Source organism: Ranitomeya imitator, chromosome 1, assembly GCF_032444005.1.
Source record: "Ranitomeya imitator isolate aRanImi1 chromosome 1, aRanImi1.pri, whole genome shotgun sequence".
Taxonomy (NCBI): Eukaryota; Metazoa; Chordata; class Amphibia; order Anura; family Dendrobatidae; genus Ranitomeya; species Ranitomeya imitator.
Window position 1 is genome coordinate 1,215,347,014 of NC_091282.1, and position 22,678 is coordinate 1,215,369,691.

Consider the following 22,678-nt stretch of genomic DNA (forward strand, 5'->3'; position numbering starts at 1 on the left):
AGTGATCGGATGTAGGGGGTGAATGAAAGGTCAGAATCAAGGATGACCCCAAGGCAGCGGGACATGATCTGCTGAGGCTAAGGGTGTCTTTCCGTGATTTGCTAGTGGTGTGGTCAGATATCGTCCCAAGGAGGTGCTGGTGACACCCCAGATCTGTGGATAGGATTGACAAAGCTAGAATTAAGGTGAATCGGGCGGTATCTAGCTTTGTCATCAGGAACTTAGGTCTGTTTATCCATCATTTTGAATTGGAAAAGGGGGGAGATGAATTTCTCCTGGGGAACGGAGTCCATTTGAATGCGGTGGGCATTGATTTGTGGGCTCTCGGATTGCAGAGCGGTATTGAAAGGGCCATAGCGGTTAAGTTTGGGGGGCCTCAGGTACTTGAGGTGTTCAAGTACCTCTCGTTGTGGTGGTGGGAGGGGTCCTGAAGTTGGTACTAAATTGGCCTGGGGGATCTGTCGGGATACGGATTCTTTAGTTGGTGTAAAGTTTGGTTTCGGGTCTGGTGGTTTGGGGAATCATGGCAACGGTGGGCTGGATTCCCAGGTGTTAAGTGGACAATGGTAACCCTTCGGGGTATTTTGGTGCTCCCAAGCCAGGTGGTAGCGGCTGGGAGTAAATTATGGTCTGGTTTCTGTCCACTCTATATTATGGTTTACCACCAGTTTGGAGCTTCAAGGACCTCCCCACGTTACTTCACTGTTATGTTTTGTATGTTTATAATAAAGGCCACTGTGGCCAATTAATATCCAAGTTTTGAATCCTGTCTTTATTGGGGATGGGGTCTATTCGGGAATTTGGGGAGGGGGCCTAACATAGGAGAATCCGACTGAGCTATCGTACAATACCAATGTCATGTATGTCGCACCAGCAGCACGTGGCTGACTATATTCCATGCGTTGTGTTGCAACTTATGAAAATTGCAATGTCACATGTGAAGATGAGAACACGGATGCCTTGTTCATAGATTTACACAAACCACATCTATTCCGTGCACATTTACACGACAGCCATGACTGAGAAACATGCTGGGTGACAAGAGGTTGTAAGGGTCATGGCTCTGCGAGCTGAAATGTTCACCCGAGAAGATAGAATTTTAGTCAGGACTTCATGTTGGTATAGTAGTGGGAGATTTTTTTAATAATATTTAGGATATTCTTGTAATTAGAGCTATAAGTGGTGGTGAATGTGATACCATTAAAGGAATATCTCTTTGCCTCTTCTTTATTTCCCACTTTTTTTACTATACAGGAGATTGTGCCTGTCTCTAGAGTTGGTGATAGCCTCAGCTCTGGTTAGCAATGGTTTACTATAGACCCAGGGACAGAAGGCTGTCGTCCAGCACTGCACATTCTCCATCACAACTAGTGTCCGCAGAGCACGCACGCCGCGCTCTAATAATTCTTTATAACATGCGTAATAAGTTCTTTATTACATGCGGAGGATGACAACTACACTGTGTGCAGAATTATTAGGCAAGTTGTTTTTTGATCACATGATACTTTTTATACATGTTGTCCTACTCCAAGCTGTTCAGGCTGAGAGCCAACTACCAATTCAGTAAATCAGGTGATGTGCATCTCTGTAATGAGGAGGGGTGTTGTCTAATGACATCAAAACCCTATATAAGGTGTGCTTAATTATTAGGCAACTTCCTTTCCTTTGGTAAAATGGGTCAGAAGAGAGATTTGACAGGCTCTGAAAAGTCCAAAATTGCAGTGGGATGCAGCAGTCTTGAAATTGCCAAACATTTGAAGCGTGATCACTGAATAATCAAGCGTTTCATGGCAAATAGCCATCAGGGTCGCAAGAAGCATGTTGGGTAAAAAAGGCGCAAAATAACTTCCCATGAATTGAGGAAAATCAAGCGTGAAGCTGCCAAGATGCCATTTGCCCCCAGTTTTGCCATATTTCAGAGCTGTAACATTACTGGAGTAACAAAAAGCACAAGGTGTGCGATACTCAGGGACATGGCCAAGGTAAAGAAGGCTGAAAAATGACCATCTGTGAACAAGAAACATAAGATAAAACGTTAAGACTGGGCCAAGAAATATCTTAAGACTGATGAAATGAGAGTGACTCCTGATGGGCCAGATGGATGGGCCGGAGGCCGGATCAGTAAAGGGCAGAGAGCTCCACTCCGACTCAGACCCAGCAAGGTGGAGGTGGGGACTGGTATGGGCTGGGATCATCAAAGATGAACTTGTGGGAGCTTTTTGGGTTGAGGATGGAGTGAAGCTCAACTCCCAGACCTACTGCCACTTTCTGGAAGACAATTTCTTCAAGCAGTGGTACAGGAAGAAGTCGGTATTGGTAAAAAAAACATGATTTTCATGCAGGACAATGCTCCATCACCTGCCTCCAAATACTCCACAGCGTGGCTGGCCAGTAAAGGTCTCAAAGAAGAAAAAATAAGGACATGGCCCTGTCAGGATTCCTGACCGCTGCCACCAATTTGTCAGGATTCACACCGTGACCGTCACCCCTATGTCACAGATCGGGGTGACTTTAGGCCAACAGACGGCTATCACATGTGCAGGGGGCTTATCTTAGTTATCCCTCCACTGCTAACAATGTGATGAAACACACACAAGGCTATTGACCTCTTAGTTTACAGCAGGGGCTTATTCTAGGTATCCCACTGATTTTCAATATACCACGAACTGCAGGGATTTATGTATATCCTGCTTACAGTTCTGTTGTGAATTCTGCTTTTGGGCTCCCTCCGGTGGTTGTAGGTGGTAATGCTGTTGTCCCTGAAGGGCAGTCTTGGTCAGGTGTTTCTGCTGATTGCAGTTCTAACTGGGGTATTTAGGTGTGCAGGATTCATTAGTCCTTGCCAGTTGTCCATGGTTCTGGGAGGAGTAGGTCCTCTGTCTGGTTCCTCTTGCCTTGCTGCTAATTCAGCAAAGATAAGTGTTTGTTTGTTTGTTTGTTTGTTTGTTTTTTTCTGTGGCACACATGCTGTGTGCTAATAATTTTGTGCTATTCATTTGTTTCTTGTCCAGCTTAGATTGTGTCAGTGTTTTCTCAGTCTAGTTGGATTCTCAGGAGTTGCAGATATACGCTCAACATCTTTAGTTAGATGGTGGAACTTTTTGTATCATCTGCTGTGGATATTTTTTGAAGGGTTTTTTACTGACCGCTTAGTATTCTGTCCTATCCTTTCCTATTTAGCTAGAAGTGGCCTCATTTGCTAAATCCTGTTTCCTGCCTGCATGTGTCTTTCCTCTATTACTCACAGTCAATATTTGTGGGGGGCTGCCTATCCTTTGGGGTTCTGCTCTGAGGCAAGGTAGAATTCCTATTTCCATCTATAGGGGTATTTAGTCCTCCGGCTGTGTCGAGGTGTCTAGGGTTTGTTAGGCACACCCCACGGCTACTTCTAGTTGCGGTGTTAAGTTCAGGATTTGCGGTCAGTATAGGTTCCACCAACTCCAGAGAAAGTTCCATGCGGCTCCAAGCCCACCAGATCATAACAGTACAACTGGCCAATAATGAGTTAAATGCATCTCAGAAGAAGGGAAAAAAGGTATTGAGCCATTTTTTTCTGTAGTCTGATTTTTCTTTTCTTCCCTCTTTATCTCTGGGTGGCTGAGGAGTTTTGTGCTAGCATGGATGTTCAGGAATTAGCTTCTTGTGTAGACCAGCTTGCTGCTAGGGTACAAGGTATTTCTGATTATATTGTTCAGTCTCCTGCTTTAGAGCCGAAGATTCCTACTCCTGATTTGTTTTTCGGTGACAGGTCCAAATTTTTTAGCTTTAAAAACAACTGTAAACTGTTTTTTGCTCTGAGACCTCGATCCTCCGGTGATTCCATTCAGCAGGTGAAAATCATCATCTCCCTGCTGCGTGGCGATCCACAGGATTGGGCATTTTCCCTGGAATCTGGGAATCCAGCTTTGCTTAATGTAGACTCCTTTTTTCAGGCTTTAGGATTATTATATGATGAACCTAATTCTGTGGATCAAGCGGAGAAGACCTTGTTGGCCCTGTCTCAGGGTTAGGAGGCGGCAGAATTGTATTGTCAGAAATTTAGAAAATGGTCTGTTGACTAAATAGAATGATGATGCTTTGGTGGCAATTTTCAGAAACGGTCTTTCTGAATCCATTAAAGAGGGGCAGATAAAGGAGGGGGTATTGTCATTCAGGACCGAGATGACTATTTGGAGGAAGCATATAATATATTATCAGATGTAAAATACTATAAAAAGTTAGATGTTGACCCTTCCAAAAGACATATCGAAGAATATCATAGGTTGATAGACACTGCCTTTAATCAAAATATCCTAAATAAAAAGGAAAAACAGTTCCTGACCAACAAAAATCCAAATACAGCCCTATTTTATCATCTTCCCAAGGTGCATAAAAATCCTGTGAAACCTCCCGGACGACCGATCATTTCGGGGATAGGCTCACTAACTAGTCAGCTGTCTCACTACATTGATCTGTACCTGCAGGATCTAGTTAGAAAACTACCTTCTTTTCTCCTAGACTCCAGCCAATTAATAAAAGAATGTGAAAATTTTGTTTGGGAAGAAGATTACATGTTCATAAGTTTAGACGTACACGCTCTTTACTCCAATATTGATCATAGATTGGGAATAAATTCAGTTTCACATTATTTAAATGAAGTAATTGATATGCCAGAACATCAGAGACAATTTTTAATAATGGGTCTAAAATTCATATTGGAACACAATCATTTTACTTTCCAGGGGCAAATGTATACACAGCGGCTTGGCACCGCGATGGGGACTCGGGTAGCCCCAAGTTTCGCGAATCTTTTCATGGGGTGCTTCGAGTCCTCATCCCCCTTATGTCAGCCACCTTACTGTAACAATATATTATATTATCGACGCTTCATTGATGATTTAATTATATTTTGGAAAGGCACTGCAGTTGAAGCTCAAGAATTTATTGTGGCATTAAACAGGAATGACTGGGTATCACTTTTTCCGCAGAGGTTAATAAAGACAAAATAAAGTTTCTTGACCTAGAAATATCTCATAAAAACAAAAAAATTTGCACTAGAACTTACTTCAAGAAAACTGACACCAATGGTTTCCTCGATTATCGGAGCGCACACCACCATAAATGGAAGCAAAACATTCCTTATAGCCAGTTCCGTCGAATCAGGAGAAATAATACGAATAAGAAAGATTACGTGGAACAATCGAAAATTTTGATCAATAGGTTTACGGATAAGAAATATCCAAAGCGATTAATTATGGCAGCATATAAAACCAATCTAGAAAGAACTCAGCAGGAGTGCTTATCCAGAAAGAATAATGAAAATAAGGAAGTGGAAGAGGGGATAACTAAGGAAGAAGGAGAAAAACCCGAGCGGATTAATAAAAATAAGAATAAGGATAGAAAAAAAGATGGGTGGCAGTATAATTTTATCACTGCTTTTAATAGTAGTAATACAGAGATAAGAAACATTTTAAATAAATATTGGTACTTATTGAAAAAAGATACATTTTTGAAGAAACTTTTACCAGACAAACCCAATATTACTTTTCGTAGGGGCCAAACAGTGAAGGGTATAATTGCCCCTAGTAATCTCAGAATGACCAAAGATGAGGAATGTGAATGTATAAAGAGAAAAGAAAAAATTAGCATAAACAAAACGGATGCTTCCAAACCGGGTATTTATCGATGTGGTTCCCGAAAATGTTGTACCTGCAAAATTATTACCCATATGACTCATCACTAGTGTTGAGCGATACCGTCCGATACTTGAAAGTATCGGTATCGGATAGTATCGGCCGATACCCGAAAAATATCGGATATCGCCGATACCGATATCCGATACCAATACAAGTCAATAGGACATCAAGTATCGGAATGTATCCTCATGGATCCCAGGGTCTGAAGGAGAGGAAACTCTCCTTCAGGCCCTGGGATCCATATTAAAGTGTAAAATAAAGAATTAAAATAAAAAATATTGTTATATTCACCTCTCCGGCGGCCACTGGACATCAGCGGGAGGATCCGGCGTCCGGCACGGCTTCTTTCTTCAAAATGCGCGCCTTTAGGACCTGTGGAATGACGTCCCGGCTTCTGATTGGTCGCGTGCCGCCCATGTGACCGCCACGCGACCAATCAGAAGCCCCGACGTCATTCCTCAGGTCCTAAAAGGCGCTCATTCTAGGACTTTAGCTGAGGAATGACGTCGCGGCTTCTGATTGGTCGCGTGGCGGTCACATGGGCGGCACGCGACCAATCAGAAGCCGGGACGTCATACCACAGGTCCTAAAGGCGCGCATTTTGAAGAAAGAAGCCGTGCCGGATGCCGGTTCCTCGCGCAGATGTCCAGGGGCCGCCGGAGAGGTGAATATAACAATATTTTTTATTTTAATTCTTTATTTTACACTTCCGATACCGATACCCGATATCACAAAAATATCGGATCTCAGTATCGGAATTCCGATACCGCAAGTATCGGCCGATACCCGATACTTGCGGTATCGGAATGCTCAACACTACTCATCACATCACGTCGTATAGCACGGGTGAAACCATAGCGATCACACAAAAACTAACGTGTGATAGTGATTTTGTGATATATGTTATTACCTGTACCTGTGGCCTGCAATACGTGGGTCGGACTATTCGGTCCTTACGATCCCGTATGAATGGCCACAGACACAATACAAAAAATGGCTTTTTAAAACAGAGCTTATCCCGGCTTCTATGTTTGAAGCATAACAAAACATTCAATATTTCTGTAACCCCGTTGGAGCAAATACCTGTGAATTGTACTAGTAGGGTACAAAAGTTACACTGGAAAGAATCATATTGGAACTTCCGTCTGGGTACATTATACCCAGATGGATTAAATGATGTTATAGAAGGTAAATGATGTGCAAAGCTGCAAAGCAAATAAATTGACAGGTACAAGATTGCATATTAGTTTTTTCAGTTTTAATATGAATGAAATTTCGAAAATTTGTATTTGACATATGGAAATAGTCCCAATATGAAAAAAGCAAGTTTTTTTTATTTTTATAATGTATATAATTGTAGGATTTTACATTTTAGTATGAAATCACGCTTCAGTATGTTTAATAACATTTTAACAGAAATGTTTTATATAGTATAATTATATTTATAGTGCTTTTAGAAAAGAAAAAATAATTTTAGTGAATAATTTGTAAAGAAAAGAAAAAAAAAAAAAAGATTTTAGTGTGGGAGATTTTTTTTTTTTTTTTAACACTTTTTTTTTTCTTCTTCCTTGTGTGGGAAATGAAGAAAAGTATAAAATGTATTTGTTATATGAATGTTGTTGGATTCCTCAAAGTGCAAATTCTTGCATATCTGAGTACCTGGGTGTGTCAGACAGCCCCCACCCAAATTGACATGCAGGGATATCTGCTATAAAATGTGTTCAGATAGATCTGTTTATATGCATGACATTATACCTGAGGAAGACTCTAAGAAGTCGAAACCGGTTGTATTTTAGTTTGAAATAAAAATCATCCTTGAATCAGAATATCGAGTTCCATCATCATCCTTCAGGAGCGCATATTGCTGGGAAAAACATCCACAAAGTGTTATCGCCTATGAAAGCACTGTTCAGTGCGCTCATCAGTTCCCAGATCTTTTGCAGCAAACTGAGTGGAAAGAGGAATGGAGTGATCCATGGATTGGATCTATACACAGTATATCAAGACACCAAAAAGGTGAGTGGATTCACACTGAGTACACACCTTGGGAAACTAACTACTACACTCAGAAGTCTGCGCTTCCCATTTCTCTCCCTATAATCCCCTCTTGTTTTACAATCCATTAAAGATGTTATGGTGGGGTTTCCCACGCCTTCCGGTCTGAGTGATTCTAAGTCTCTGGCCATTCATATTGACCCGCGCTTGCGGGAGCGCAGAACTGTGCACACTATGGCGTTATCCTCAGAGCAAATTCCTGAGCCAATGCAGTGTGATAGGATTCTGTCTAGAATGGAACGACAAGGTTTCAGACGTCAGAATAGGTTGTATTATTATTGTGGCGACGCTTCTCATGTCATTTCTGTCTGCCCTAAGCGTACAAAGAAGATCGCTAGTTCATTTACCATCAGTACTGTACAACCTAAATTTCTGTTATCGGTGTCCTTGATCTGCTCATTGTCATCATTTTCTGTCATGGCAAATGTGGATTCAGGCGCCGCCTTGAACTTAATGGACTTTGAGTTTGCCAGGCGTTGTGGTTTTCCCTTGCAGCTTTTGCAGAACCCTATTCCTTTAAGGGGCATCGATGCTACACCTTTGGCTAAAAATAAGCCCCAGTTTTGAACACAGGTGAACATGCGCATGGCACCAGCCTATCAGGAAGATTGTCGATTTCTGGTGTTGCATAATTTGCATGATGCTATCGTGCTGGGTTTTCCGTGGTTGCAGGTACATAATCCTGTGTTGGATTGGAAGTCTATGTCTGTGACTAGTTGGGGTTGTCAGGGGGTTCATAATGATGTTCCTTTGATGTCAATCTCCTCTTCTTCCTCTTCTGAAATTCCAGAGTTTTTGTCTGATTTTCAGGATGTATTTGATGAGCCCAAGTCCAGTTTCCTTCCACCGCACAGGGACTGTGATTGTGCTATTGACTTGATTCCAGGCTGTAAGTTTCCTAAGGGCCGACTTTTCAATCTGTCTGTGCCTGAACATACCGCCATGCGGAGTTTTATTAAGGAGTCTTTGGAGAAAGGGCATATTCGGCCATCTTCTTCACCGCTGGGAGCGGGATTTTTTTTTGTTGCTAAAAAGGATGGCTCCTTGAGACCCTGTATTGATTATCGCCTCTTGAATAAGATCACTGTCAAGTTTCAATACCCTTTACCTTTGCTTTCTGATTTGTTTGCTAGGATTAAGGGGGCTAGTTGGTTTACTAAGATTGACCTTCGGGGGGCATATAATCTTGTTCGTATTAAGCAGGGTGATGAATGGAAAACTGCGTTTAATACGCCCGAAGGCCATTTTGAATACCTTGTGTTGCCATTCGGGCTCTCTAATGCTCCGTCTGTTTTTCAGTCCTTCATGCATGATATCTTCCGGACTTATCTTGATAAATTCTTGATTGTATATTTGGACGATATTTTGATTTTTTCTGATGGTTGGGAGTCTCATGTGCAACAGGTCAGGATGGTATTTCAGATCCTTCGTGACAATGCTTTGTTTGTGAAGGGGTCTAAGTGTCTCTTTGGGGTGCAGAAGGTTTCTTTTTTGGGCTTCATTTTTTCTCCCTCATCTATGGAGATGGATCTGGTTAAGGTTCAGGCCATTCATGATTGGATTCAACCCACATCCGTGAAGAGCCTTCAGAAATTTTTGGGTTTTGCAAATTTTTATCGCCGTTTCTTTGCTAACTTCTCCAGCGTGGTTAAAACCTTGACCGATTTGACTAAGAAAGGCGCTGATGTGGCGAATTGGTCCTCTGCATTGTCTTTTCGATTGGCGCTTCCAGCCTCTTTTGCTATCCATAATGTCTTCCATAGATCTTTATTGCGGAAATCTGTGGTGCCCGTTGTTCCCTCTGTTGATCCTCCGGCCCCTGTGTTGGTTGATGGAGAGTTGGAGTATGTGGTTGAGAAGATTTTGGATTCTTGTTTTTTGAGGCGGAGGCTTCAGTACCTTGTCAAATGGAAGGGTTATGGCCAGGAGGATAATTTTTGGGTTTTTGCCTCTGATGTCCATGCTGCTGATTTGGTCCGTGCCTTTCATCTGGCTCGTCCTGATCGTCCTGGGCGCTCTGGTGAGGGTTCGGTGACCCCTCCTCAAGGGGGGAGGTACTGTTGTGAATTCTGCTTTTGGGCTCCCTCCGGTGGTTGTAGGTGGTAATGCTGTTGTCACTGAAGGGCAGTCTTGGTCAGGTGTTTCTGCTGATTGCAGTTCTGACTGGGTATTTAGGTGTGCAGGATCCATTAGTCCTTGCCAGTTGTCCATGGTTCTGGGAGGAGTAGGTTCTCTGTCTGGTTCCTCTTGCCTTGCTGCTAATTCAGCAAAGATAAGTGTTTGTTTGTTTGTTTTTTTCTGTGGCACACATGCTGTGTGCTAATAATTTTGTGCTATTCATTTGTTTCTTGTCCAGCTTAGATTGTGTCAGTGTTTTCTCAGTCTAGTTGGATTCTCAGGAGTTGCAGATATACGCTCAACATCTTTAGTTAGATGGTGGAACTTTTTGTATCATCTGCTGTGGATATTTTTTGAAGGGTTTTTTACTGACCACTTAGTATTCTGTCCTATCCTTTCCTATTTAGCTAGAAGTGGCCTCTTTTGCTAAATCCTGTTTCCTGCCTGCATGTGTCTTTCCTCTATTACTCACAGTCAATATTTGTGGGGGGCTGCCTATCCTTTGGGGTTCTGCTCTGAGGCAAGGTAGAATTCCTATTTCCATCTATAGGGGTATTTAGTCCTCCGGCTGTGTCGAGGTGTCTAGGGTTTGTTAGGCACACCCCACGGCTACTTCTAGTTGCGGTGTTAAGTTCAGGATTTGCGGTCAGTATAGGTTCCACCAACTCCAGAGAAAGTTCCATGCGGCTCCAAGGCCACCAGATCATAACACAGTTCCACTTAACACTTGCAGCTCTCTGGCGCCCCCCTTACTCTCAGGTCAGATTACGTACTGCACCCTGGGTAATTAGTCGCCAGACAGGCTGCCTGCTATGTACTGGCTATTGGGCATGCTGCAGCGACGCGATAAACTACTCCCACTCAGGCAGGAACAATAATTATCAAGTCGCTACAACGCCACCCAACTACCCAGTACAAAACGTATGCAGCCACCAGCTTCGATTAAACGGGTCTGAAGCTAACCCAACACAGTAGCGTAATTCCCTTCGGGAGACTTAGGGAATGGTTTAGAACAGGATGAACGAACTAGTATTAAATAATATACCCCATCAAAAGTTTCAGGCAGTGTTTATATAAAAAGATGCTACAAATGAGACAATTGCAAATATGTACAGGGTAATTATAAAAAAACAAGGATTACATGAGAATAACACTTACACGTGTTCAAAGCATTGCAGGCAACCAGGCTAGTGGAATTTCCATCTGTCCCAATGCATGAGATACAGCTCTTCAGATCAGACTCACATGTCCTTCCAGCAGCAGACTCACTGCTGGGATCTGGGCAGACAGTTATAGCTCAGCTTGGTGACATCACCAACAGGGCTGGCTATCCCAGACCCTCCTACCTTTTCAGTCTAACTAAACTTTAAACTATTTTCTCTAATTTCTATAACTTCGCTACAAAACATGTCATAGTCATAACAAACCCAGCATTCATCTCGGATTAACGTGGGCATTCTAATGAGATCAAATGTGTCCTATATGTGATACATATTTACAGAGAAATCCCTACTTCTTTACCAGATGGAGTTAGAAGCCTGTGTTTCGAGGGATGGGTAGATCCACCGAGGGAGATTAAGAATATATATTTTCTTGTTCTTAATGTAAACGGTTTGCGTAATATCTTACAAAAACAAAACAAAGAACTTCCATGAATTCTAGAGACTTAGAATCCAGTTCTAGCCGGTCACTTTCCACTGCAGGGATGTCGTAAATACCTTTGCTCTCCGAGCTAGAGGTAATAAACTCTTTTTCCCCCATCCATTGGAAAGGAAGCTCTTGGCTGAGTGAAAGGGAAGGGGGTCTTTTTAGCCCACAGCCTGCTTACAAGAGAAACTACTTATATGATATTTCATACCATATCGTGACAGGCCCCCTTGTTCACCTGATCTGAACTGCATAGAGAACTTGTGGTCCCTCATAAAATGTGAGATCTACAGGAAGGGAAAACAGTCCACCTCTCGGAGCAGTGTCTGGAGGCTGTGGTGGCTGCTGCATGCAATGTTCATCCTAAACAGATCAAGCAACTGACAGAATCTATGGATGGAGGCTGCTGAGAGTCATCATGAAGAAAGGGGGCTATATTGGTCACTCATTTTGGGGGGTTTTGTTTTTGCATGTCAGAAATGTTTATTTTGTGCAGTTATATTGGGTTACCTGGTGAAAATAAACAAGTGAGATGGGAATATATTTGATTTTTATTAAGTTGCCTAATAGTTCTGCACAGTAATAGTTACCTGCACAAACAGATATCCTCCTAAGATAGCCAAATCTAAAAAAAACTCACTCCAATTTCCAAAATATTAAGCTTTGATATTTATGAGTCTTTAAGTTGATTGAGAACATAGTTGTTCTGTCCTCAGAGCACGCACACTGCGCTCTTATAAATTCTCCAACTGGTAAGTTCTTTATTACATGTGGAGGATGACAACTAGGGTTGACCGAAATGGATCGGACAAATTAAAAAGTCGCCGACTTTCGGCAAAGTAGGGTTTCATGAAACCCGACCCGATCCTAGTGTGGGATCAGCCATGCAGTCACCGATCTGCGCACAAAAGTCGCATTTCGTATGACGCTTTCAGCGCCACTTTTCAGCCAATGAAGGAGGACACAGAGTGTGGGCAGCGTGATGACATAGGTCCTGGTCCCCACCATCTTAGAGAAGGGCATTACAGTGATTAGCTTGCTTTCTGTGGTGTCACAGGGGCTATAAAGGGGCGTGCACGCCGACCGCCATCTTACTTCTGCCGATCTGAGCATAGGGAGAGGTTGCTGCCGCTTCGTCAGAAGCAGGGATAGCGTTAGGCAGGGTCCATTACCACCAAACCGCTTGTGCTGTAGCGATTTCCACTGTCCAACACCACCTTTTTTTGGAGGGACAGTGGAGGCTAGATTTTTGTGCATCAGCTCTGTAGCTTATAAGGCTCCCTGATAGCTGCATTGCTGTTTGCACGCTGCTGTGCAAACCAACTGCTTTTTTAAAAGCAAAAATCCTGTTGCTCCTTTCTGCAGTTATCTTGTCTATTTGTCCACACTTTTGTGTGCAGCAGTCCTTTTTATTGCTGCCATACTTGTCCTGAGATCATTGTAGGGAGATTGAAATTGTACTACAGTCCTTGAATTTTTTCATATATATCTGCCAGCCACTTTCTGCCACTTACATTGTGTTGTGTTATACACTGGGCCTGAGTTTTGGTTCAGTCTCCCCCCAAAAAAGGAGATTTAAATTCTCAACAAGTTTATATACACCTTCTACCTTGTTTTACACTACCATATAACGGTTGTTATTTTGGTTAGATTTTCCAAAAAATGAGGAAGTCTGGTGAAAGAGCCCATGGGAGGTGGTTGCCAGCTGGTACTGATGGTGGTGGTGGTGCACAACTAACGTCAGACACACCGTCGTAATATGAGGGGCCCTGTGCCAGTACCGCCGCCCACGAGAGTGTCCCCCCCAACTCGAACAGTGCTCTACCACTTGCAATACTTACCTCTCCCTGCTCCACCACTGTGTAGTCTGTGCTGTTAAATCCTTCAATGTCACTGCCAATACAAATTTGTTGAAATGATAGATGATAGTTAAAATATACAGGCGCCCTGGCCTCCATTTAGACCAGCTAATACTTTGCGTGAACTACCACTGTCTGCTACTCAGCAGAGGAGCCCACCCCTGTACCTAGCTATGCCACCTGTTTATTTATGAACAATTTTTTGGCAGACATTTAGCCCACTTTATTACTGGGGCCTACTAACTGCGTCTGCTACTCATTACAGTTGTACTCCACTGAACAAAGCAATGCCGCCTGTTTAGTCCTGTTACCAATTTTGAACTGCATTTAGCCCACTTTATTATTTGGGCCTATATCTGTGTTTCCTCCTCATCCTGCCTATTACCCAGCCACTGCTAGATGACTCTGCTGGTACATTGACCCAGAACGCTACATTCCCCTTGCACTCTACACAGCCAGAATCTGACACTGCTGAAAGTCAGGTTCCTCTTCCCGCATACTATACCACCTTACACGGGGACAAAGAGGAAGGTGCAGATGAAAGTTCAGGTTCCTTCATCAGGTGGGGGGGAATACTCATTGACACTGGCACAGGGCCCCTCATAGTACGCAAAAGTGTCTCTGCCGGTGGGAGGCGCCACCCGCCGTCTAACACACCGCCGTACTATGAGGGGCCCTGTGCCAGTGCCAATGCGAATGAGTGGGCCCCCCCTGCTTGCTCGGGATCACAGCACTTGCAAAGTTGAAATACTTACCTCTCCCTGCTCCACTGCCGTGACGTATTCCACATTTCCTGGGCCCACTAAATACTTGGACCAGCCCTATCCCCCACAACTTTAGCCAAATGACCCCCAGTTTTCAATGCCTAACTATTATTATTAAGTAAATTAAGATTGACAAGCTTAAGTAACAAGAATTGATGATTTTGACATTAAAATGGGCACTGTAGGTGTTTTCCTGTCCTCCACTCACTGCCGACTTTGATTCCCCATTGACTTGCATTAGGTTTCGTGTTTCAGTCGGCCCCCGACTTTGCTATAATCAGCCGATTTCACCCGACCCGATTTTTGACAAAGTCGGGTTTTGCAAAATCTGGCTCGATCCGAAAAAAGTAAAAGTCGCTCAACTCTACTGACAACTAGTGTCTGCAGAGCATGCACGCCACGCTCTTATAAATGCTCCATCTGGTAAGTTCTTAATTCCAGGCAGAGGATGATAACTAGTGTCCGCAGAGCACACACGCCGCGCTCTTATAAATGCTCCATCTGGTAAGTTCTTAATTCCAGGCAGAGGATGATAACTAGTGTCCACAGAGCACACACGCCGCGCTCTTATAATGTCTCCGACTGGTAAGTTCTTTATTACATGCAGAGGATGATAACTAGTGTCCGCAGAGCACACACGCCGCGCTCTTATAAATGCTCCATCTGGTAAGTTCTTAATTCCAGGCAGAGGATGATAACTAGTGTCCGCAGAGCACACACGCCGCGCTCTTATAATGTCTCCGACTGGTAAGTTCTTTATTACATGCGGAGGATGACCACTAGTGTCCGCAGAGCACACACGCCGCGCTCTTATAAATTCTCCGACTGGTAAGTTCTTTATTACATGCAGAGGATGATAACTAGTGTCCGCAGAGCACACACGCCGCGCTCTTATAACTTCTCCGACTGGTAAGTTCTTTATTACATGCAGAAGATTTGACACAAAACTCACACAACTTGTAGTATATTTGTGGCCAGGAGTATAATTGTATACCTCTCACAGTAATAGGGTCCAAATCTTCAGGACAATACAGGGAACTCCAGAATATACACAGCACAAGAGAACGGAGAGGAAAAATCCCACAAGACATATTCATAAAAATCGTACAAATTTTATTTAAACCAATACTGACACGTTATACCATAATACATTAATACAGAGAGGGCAAATAGCCAAGAAATGAGGTGTAGAGGAAACTTGTGATATACTTGGGGAATAAGAGGGAGTAAAACACATTGCATCCCCGGTACAGCCAGGAAATGGGTAAGCCTGCCTGACTTGGGTCAGTGTCCATATTTATTGATATAGTGGCACCTTATTATTATAGGACTATGGACAGTTTTTCAAGACTATGGAATGTTTCCATGAGTCTGTAATGTTATGATGGTAATTTTCCTGGCTGTACCGTGGATGCAATGTCTTTTACTCCCTCTTATTCCCCAAGTATATCACAGGTTTCCTCTACACCTCATTTCTTGGCTATTTGCCCTCTCTGTATTAATGTATTATGGTTAGTGTTGAGCATTCCGATACCGCAAGTATCGGCCGATATTTGCGGTATGGGAATTCCGATACCGAATTCCGATATTTCCCGCGTATCGGATACCGGAATCGGAAGTTCCCAGAATTCAAACTACACGCAGCAGCCAATGAGGAATGAATGGAAGTGTGGGGACATCCTGTTTAGCATGGTGGGCATGTAACTACTGGCAAGGCTGTGATTGGCTGCTGAAATGATGTCATGATGCACTATAAAAAACGCTGCCGCAATTTTGCGCTCACTCTGCTGTGATTTCAGTTAGGGACAGGACGCTGGGTTCTGACTGAGGGCCAGCTGAGATAGCGAATTGCTTCATTGCGCTTTTCCCAGGCTAATTTAGCAACCGCTGTGTGTTCACTGTTCACCTTGCTCTTGCAGCGCTGTTTTAACAGCGTTCTGCAAGGTCTCTGTGTGTGTGTGTGTGTGTGTGCAGCTCACTCTGTAGTCTGTGTGCAGCCATAGCCGGTTGTATTCAGCTCAGGGGGGGTTCACACTGCCTCACACTGTTCTATCCATTGTCCTTTTTTGCTCATAGTGCAGCCTGCTGCACATTTTTTCTCAAATTTCCTATTAGTGTCTTTCCACCCGTCTCCAGCTAAATTGTGGAAAAACACTACATAGGATAACCTAGAGGGGGGTTTTTGGGCCTTGCAGCGCCATTTACGGCTGTCTGCACAGTCTCCGTGTGAGTGCAGCTCACCCTGTAGTCTGTGTGCAGCCATAGCCGGTTGTATTCAGCTCAGGGTGCGTCACTGTCTCATACCATAAAAAAACTTGTCCTTTTTTGCTCATAGTGCAGCCTGCTGCACCTTTTTTCTTAAATTTCCTATTAGTGGCTTTCCACCCGTCTCCAGCTAAATTGTGGAAAAACACTACATAAGATAACCTAGAGGAGTGTTTTTGGGCCTTGCAGCGCCGTTTACGGCTGTCTGCACGGTCCCCGTGTGAGTGAAACTCGCTCTGTAGCCCGATCTGCCCCCCCAAAAAAGTAAAGTTCACCAAACACCACTTAACACTTGTGTAGGCCACATTTTATCATTAATAAAGTCTAGTCCACACTTTACAACATTAGTGTTTCTTACACCTGTTAGGAGGAGCATTTCAGGAATAAGCACACTAAGGCCTTAGTACTTTTCTGCTTATCTTTATCTGTCAACCAAGATGAAGAGGGCAGGGAGTAAGGCACGTGGGCGCGGAGCAGGGAGAGGAGCAGGGAGAGGACGTGGTGATTCTGTGCCTGCTGCGGGCACCGGTGACTCATCATCACCCAGTTTCAGCAGGGAACAGTCCTTTATGCACAGCTTTGTCGGAGAGCGCCGTGCACCGCTGCTGCGTGAAGATCAAATTGAAGCCGTTGTCGCATGGATGGCAGCTAACGCATCGACTTCAATTAATGCCACATCCTCTCAGGCACAGAGCACTGGAGAGCAGCCATCTGTCTCTTCACCACCTGCCAAATTGGCCAGGTAGTCAGAGAGCCCAGGGCAGGAGCCGTCTCTACTTCTGTTCTCTGAATCTCTTGGCATGGAAACAGGGGGCCAGCCAAGCAGCATTGGAGAAATGGAAGAAGAGGCAGTGTGCAGTGATGCCCAACAGCTTTGTCTCTCTGACTCTGAAAAGGCGGGTGGGCCAGTGCCTGCGGTGACCACAGCGCAGTACACATCTGATGATGAAACTCAGGTGCCGCTTTCTGGTGCGTACTGTGCTGCCGAGACTACCCAGGAGGAGCAGTTGGTGGCAGAGGGTAGTGTAGATGATGAGGTCCTTGACCCATCGTGGCGTGAGGAGCAGGAAGGTGGTGGGAGCAGCTCTGAGGAAGAGATTCCTCGAACAGGCCAAAGAGGGAGAGGGAAGACTGCGGAGCCTGTAGCCTCCACTTTGGCACCCATTAGGAGCCTGTCTCTTCCAAAAGCCAAAAAGGGCACTCCCAAGACTTGCAGTGCCTGGTCCTTTTTTGACACAGTTGCAGATGACATTTGTTTTGTCAAATGCAAGCTGTGTCATCAGAAAGTCAAAAGAGGGAAAAGTGTCAGCAACCTCAATACCACAAATATGTGGAAACATGTGCGGACCAGGCACGCGGTGGAGTTACAAAAACACACTGAAGACCTAGGCCAACCAACAGCAGCAGCTACCACCTCTTCAGCTCATGTTGCCTCTTCCTCCAGCTCACACACAGCTGGTTCGGCTTCCTCCCAGGATCGCCATGGAAGAACCTCTGGCACTGTTGTCCAGAGACCCACTGTAATTCCACCCACAGCACCACGTTCCCCGTCATCCTCACACTCCCAGCCCAGTCTACAGCCATCAGTAGTACAGGCATGGGAGAAAAGGTGGCCATTCTCGGCAAACCACCCCCGAGCACAGGCTCTGAATGCAGGCATTGCCAAACTTCTGTCACTGGAAATGCTCTCATTCAGGCTGGTGGAGACTGACAGCTTCCGGGACTTGATGGCATTGGCAGTCCCACAGTACAAGGTGCCCAGCCGCTTTTACTTCAGCAGGCAAGCCGTCCCTGCCCTGCACAAGCATGTGGAGGGACACATAAAACACGCGCTACTGAACGCCATCAGTAGCAATGTCCACCTCACCATCGATGCGTGGACCAGTCAACATGGACAGGGGCGATACATTTCCCTCACAGCCCATTGGGTTAATGTTGTTGAGCCAGGTACAGATCGTGCGAGTGGCGCAGGACGTGTCCTGCCCACTCCAAGGATTGCAGGAATCCAGTCTGTACGCATTGACTCCTCCTCATACACAAGTTCCTCAGAATCATCGCTGCAGGAGCCGTCACAGTCCACCTCCACATGGACCCGTGAATGTTTACCTGTTACGACCGACATGAGCACAGTCGTGGCCAAACGTCAACAGGCCATCTTGAAATTAGTTTCTTTGGGGAATCGAAGCCACACAGCGCCGGAGCTCTGGAATGCCATCAAGCAGGAGAGCGATGTGTGGTTTGTGCCAGCGAATCTCCAGCCAGGCATGGTAGTGTGTGACAATGGCCGAAATCTGTTGGCAGCTTTGGCCCTTGGCAACCTCACTCACATCCCATGTCTGGCACATGTGCTCAATTTGGTTGTGCAGAGTTTTCTGAGGGACTATCCGGACCTTGATGCACTGCTGCACAAGGCCCGCCTAGAGTGTGCTCACTTGCGGCGTTCCAGCTTGGCAAGTTCCCGCATTGCTGCTCTGCAGCGCCGATTCCGCATTCCGGAACATCGCATATGTGACCTACCTACCAGGTGGAATTCCACGTTACATATGTTGGAGCGGTTGTGTGAGCAGCAGCAAGCAGTAATGGAGTACCAGCTGCATCAGGCGCAAAGAAGTCGCAGTCAGCGCCGATCAGACTTCACAACCACAGAGTGGGCCACTCTGAAGGACGTCTGCCAGGTTTTGCGTCCTTTCGATTATTCCACGCGGATGGCAAGTGCAGATGATGCACTAGTCAGCATGACTGTCCCCCTTATCTGCCTGCTTCAACAAACACTGCAAGCGTTAAGGGATGATGTTGTGGAAGAGGTGGAGGATGAGGAGTCACCTTTTCCATCAGCTTCTGGACAGTCAGCGCCACGTGGTTCCTCACAAAGGGGTAGGCAGGGGACACTTTGTGAGGAGGATGAGGAGGAGTCAATGGAGGAGGAAGAGCTCCGTCCAGAGGAGGGAGTTACACAATTTTCCAGTGGTCAGTGTGTACAGCGAGGGTGGGGTGATGACGAGCGGGCAGAGATCATGTCTCAAGCAGGGGACAGCGTTTCTGGGCCAGTTGGCAGTCTGCAGCACATAGTTGATATCATGCTGCAGTGCCTGAGAGACGACCTCCGCATCGACCACATTCTCAACATGCCTGATTATTGGGTGTACACCCTCCTCGATCCTCGCTACCGGGACAACGTCCAAAACCTCATCCCAGCGTTGACCCGTAAGCGTAAAATGCGGGAGTACCACGACACACTGGTGAATTCCATCATCTTCTCCAGTCTAACTGAGAGGAGTGCTGCTAGTGCTTTACAAAGCAGCTCAGTGCGTCGAGGCAGTGGAGGAGGCTCTGCACAAAGAGGGAGCAGAAGCAGTGCCTCTGGCCAAGGCAAGACCAGTATGGCACAACTGTGGCAAACTTTTGTGTGCCCGCCCCAAATGTCTACACCATCACCAGCGGCTCCAGTCAGCAGGAGGCAATGGTTCCGTCAGATGGTGACAGACTACATGTCTTGCCCTCTTACTGTACTCCCAGATGGCTCTTCCCCTTTCAAGTTTTGGGTCTCTAAGCTGGATACATGGCCAGAGCTAAGCCAGTATGCATTGGAGGTGCTGGCTTGCCCTGCGGCTAGTGTCTTATCGGAACGTGTCTTTAGTGCCGCAGGTGGTGTACTAACAGACCGTCGCATGCGACTATCCTCCGATAACGTTGACCGGCTTACTTTTCTAAAAATGAACCAGGCCTGGATCTCGCAGGAATTTGCCACTCCTCTGCCTGATTAAGTAATTGGGTGTCATCCAGGTCTCCTGATGTGTTCATCTTTCTACCACCTGAACTGCAATTCCTGGGCTCCAACACCGCCAGTTGCAGCTCAGAAGTGCAGGCTGCACAGTCAAAACATACGACCCAGCGTTATTGGGTTTCAGTAACGTCAGCTGATCCCCAGCTGTGTAGCCGGCAATGTGTCCTGCGACCGCCACGCTGGCACAACAACCTTAATGTAAGGGAACCTGTCCCCCCCCCTGGCGTTTGTTACTGAAAGAGCCACCTTGTGCAGCAGTAATGCTGCACAAGGAAAAGGTCGCTCTTTTAGTTTAGCTCCTTACACACGCAGAACTTAACACTTATAAAATGTGTTCACTGATACCGTTATACCGTCCCGGAGGTGGGACTTTCCTTCGTAATGGGACGCAGCACAGCCATCATTCCTACCCCCTTGGTGCCGTGCGCTGCCTCCTCAGCGTTGTTTTAAGCTGTCACGGACCCTGCGCTGTTCTGTTATCCCTTGGCCATGCCCAATTTGCGCTGACTGTCTTCTGACATAATTTGGTGTCAGGCTAGCTGCGCCTTTGCGGCCGCGCTGCCCGAGATCCCGCCTCGCAGTGTCTTCTGATTTAATCACACTGCGGGCCTGGGATCCATTGCCATGCGCAGTGCATATCTTCCCCTCAGGCTCTCGCTCATCTCCCTCTGCCTTCTTCAGACTGTACGCCGTCAGCTGATCCCTAATAGCATGCCACGGCCGTGACGCCGCACAGTCTGAAGAACAGGGAAGGAGGGGAGTGAGAGGCGAGGATATGCACTGCGCATGCCCATGGATCCAAGGCCCGCAGTGGGATTACATTAGACGACACTGCGAGGTGGGATCTCGGGCAGCGTGGACGAACAGGCACTGACAGCCTGACACCTAAATGATGTCAGAAGACGGGCACCGCTAAGTTTGCATGGCCAAGGGATAACATAACAGCGCAGGCTCCGTGACAGCTTAAAACAACGCTGATGAGGCAGCGCACGGCACCAAGGGGATAGGAATGACAGCTGTGCTGCGTCCCATTACGAAGGAAATTCCCACCTCCGGGACGGTTTTACGGTATCAGGGGACACATTTTATAAGTGTTTACTTCTGTGTTTGCAAGAAGCATAATTAAAAGAGCAACCTTTTCCTTTTGCATCCTTAGTGCTGCACAAGATGGCTCTTTCAGCTACATAGTAACATAGTAACATAGTAACATAGTTAGTAAGGCCGAAAAAAGACATTTGTCCATCCAGTTCAGCCTATATTCCATCATAATAAATCCCCAGATCTACGTCCTTCTACAGAACCTAATAATTGTATGATACAATATTGTTCTGCTCCAGGAAGACATCCAGGCCTCTCTTGAACCCCTCGACTGAGTTCGCCATCACCACCTCCTCAGGCAAGCAATTCCAGATTCTCACTGCCCTAACAGTAAAGAATCCTCTTCTATGTTGGTGGAAAAACCTTCTCTCCTCCAGACGCAAAGAATGCCCCCTTGTGCCCGTCACCTTCCTTGGTATAAACAGATCCTCAGCGAGATATTTGTATTGTCCCCTTATATACTTATACATGGTTATTAGATCACCCCTCAGTCGTCTTTTTTGTAGACTAAATAATCCTAATTTCGCTAATCTATCTGGGTATTATAGTTCTCCCATCCCCTTTATTAATTTTGTTGCCCTCCTTTGTACTCTCTCTAGTTCCATTATATCCTTCATGAGCACCGGTGCCCAAAACTGGACACAGTACTCTATGTGCGGTCTAACTAGGGATTTGTACAGAGGCAGTATAATGCTCTCATCATGTGTATCCAGACCTCTTTTAATGCACCCCATGATCCTGTTTGCCTTGGCAGCTGCTGCCTGGCACTGGCTGCTCCAGGTAAGTTTATCATTAACTAGGATCCCCAAGTCCTTCTCCCTGTCAGATTTACCCAGTGGTTTCCCATTCAGTGTGTAATGGTGATATTGATTCCTTCTTCCCATGTGTATAACCTTACATTTATCATTGTTAAACCTCATCTGCCACCTTTCAGCCCAAGTTTCCAACTTATCCAGATCCATCTGTAGCAGAATACTATCTTCTCTTGTATTAACTGCTTTACATAGTTTTGTATCATCTGCAAATATCGATATTTTACTGTGTAAACCTTCTACCAGATCATTAATGAATATGTTGAAGAGAACAGGTCCCAATACTGACCCCTGCGGTACCCCACTGGTCACAGCGACCCAGTTAGAGACTATACCATTTATAACCACCCTCTGCTTTCTATCACTAAGCCAGTTACTAACCCATTTACACACATTTTCCCCCAGACCAAGCATTCTCATTTTGTGTACCAACCTCTTGTTGGTACACAAATGCCTTGGGGGGGTTAAAGGTTCCCTTTCAACTTGCTCCAATCAGGCTTCGGCCTACACTCTGTTCCTCTGCTACTCGTTCTGTCCCTGGGCTCTAACACCGCCAGTTGGTGCCTGGAAGTGCTGTCTGCACAGTCAACAGTCGCTCCTC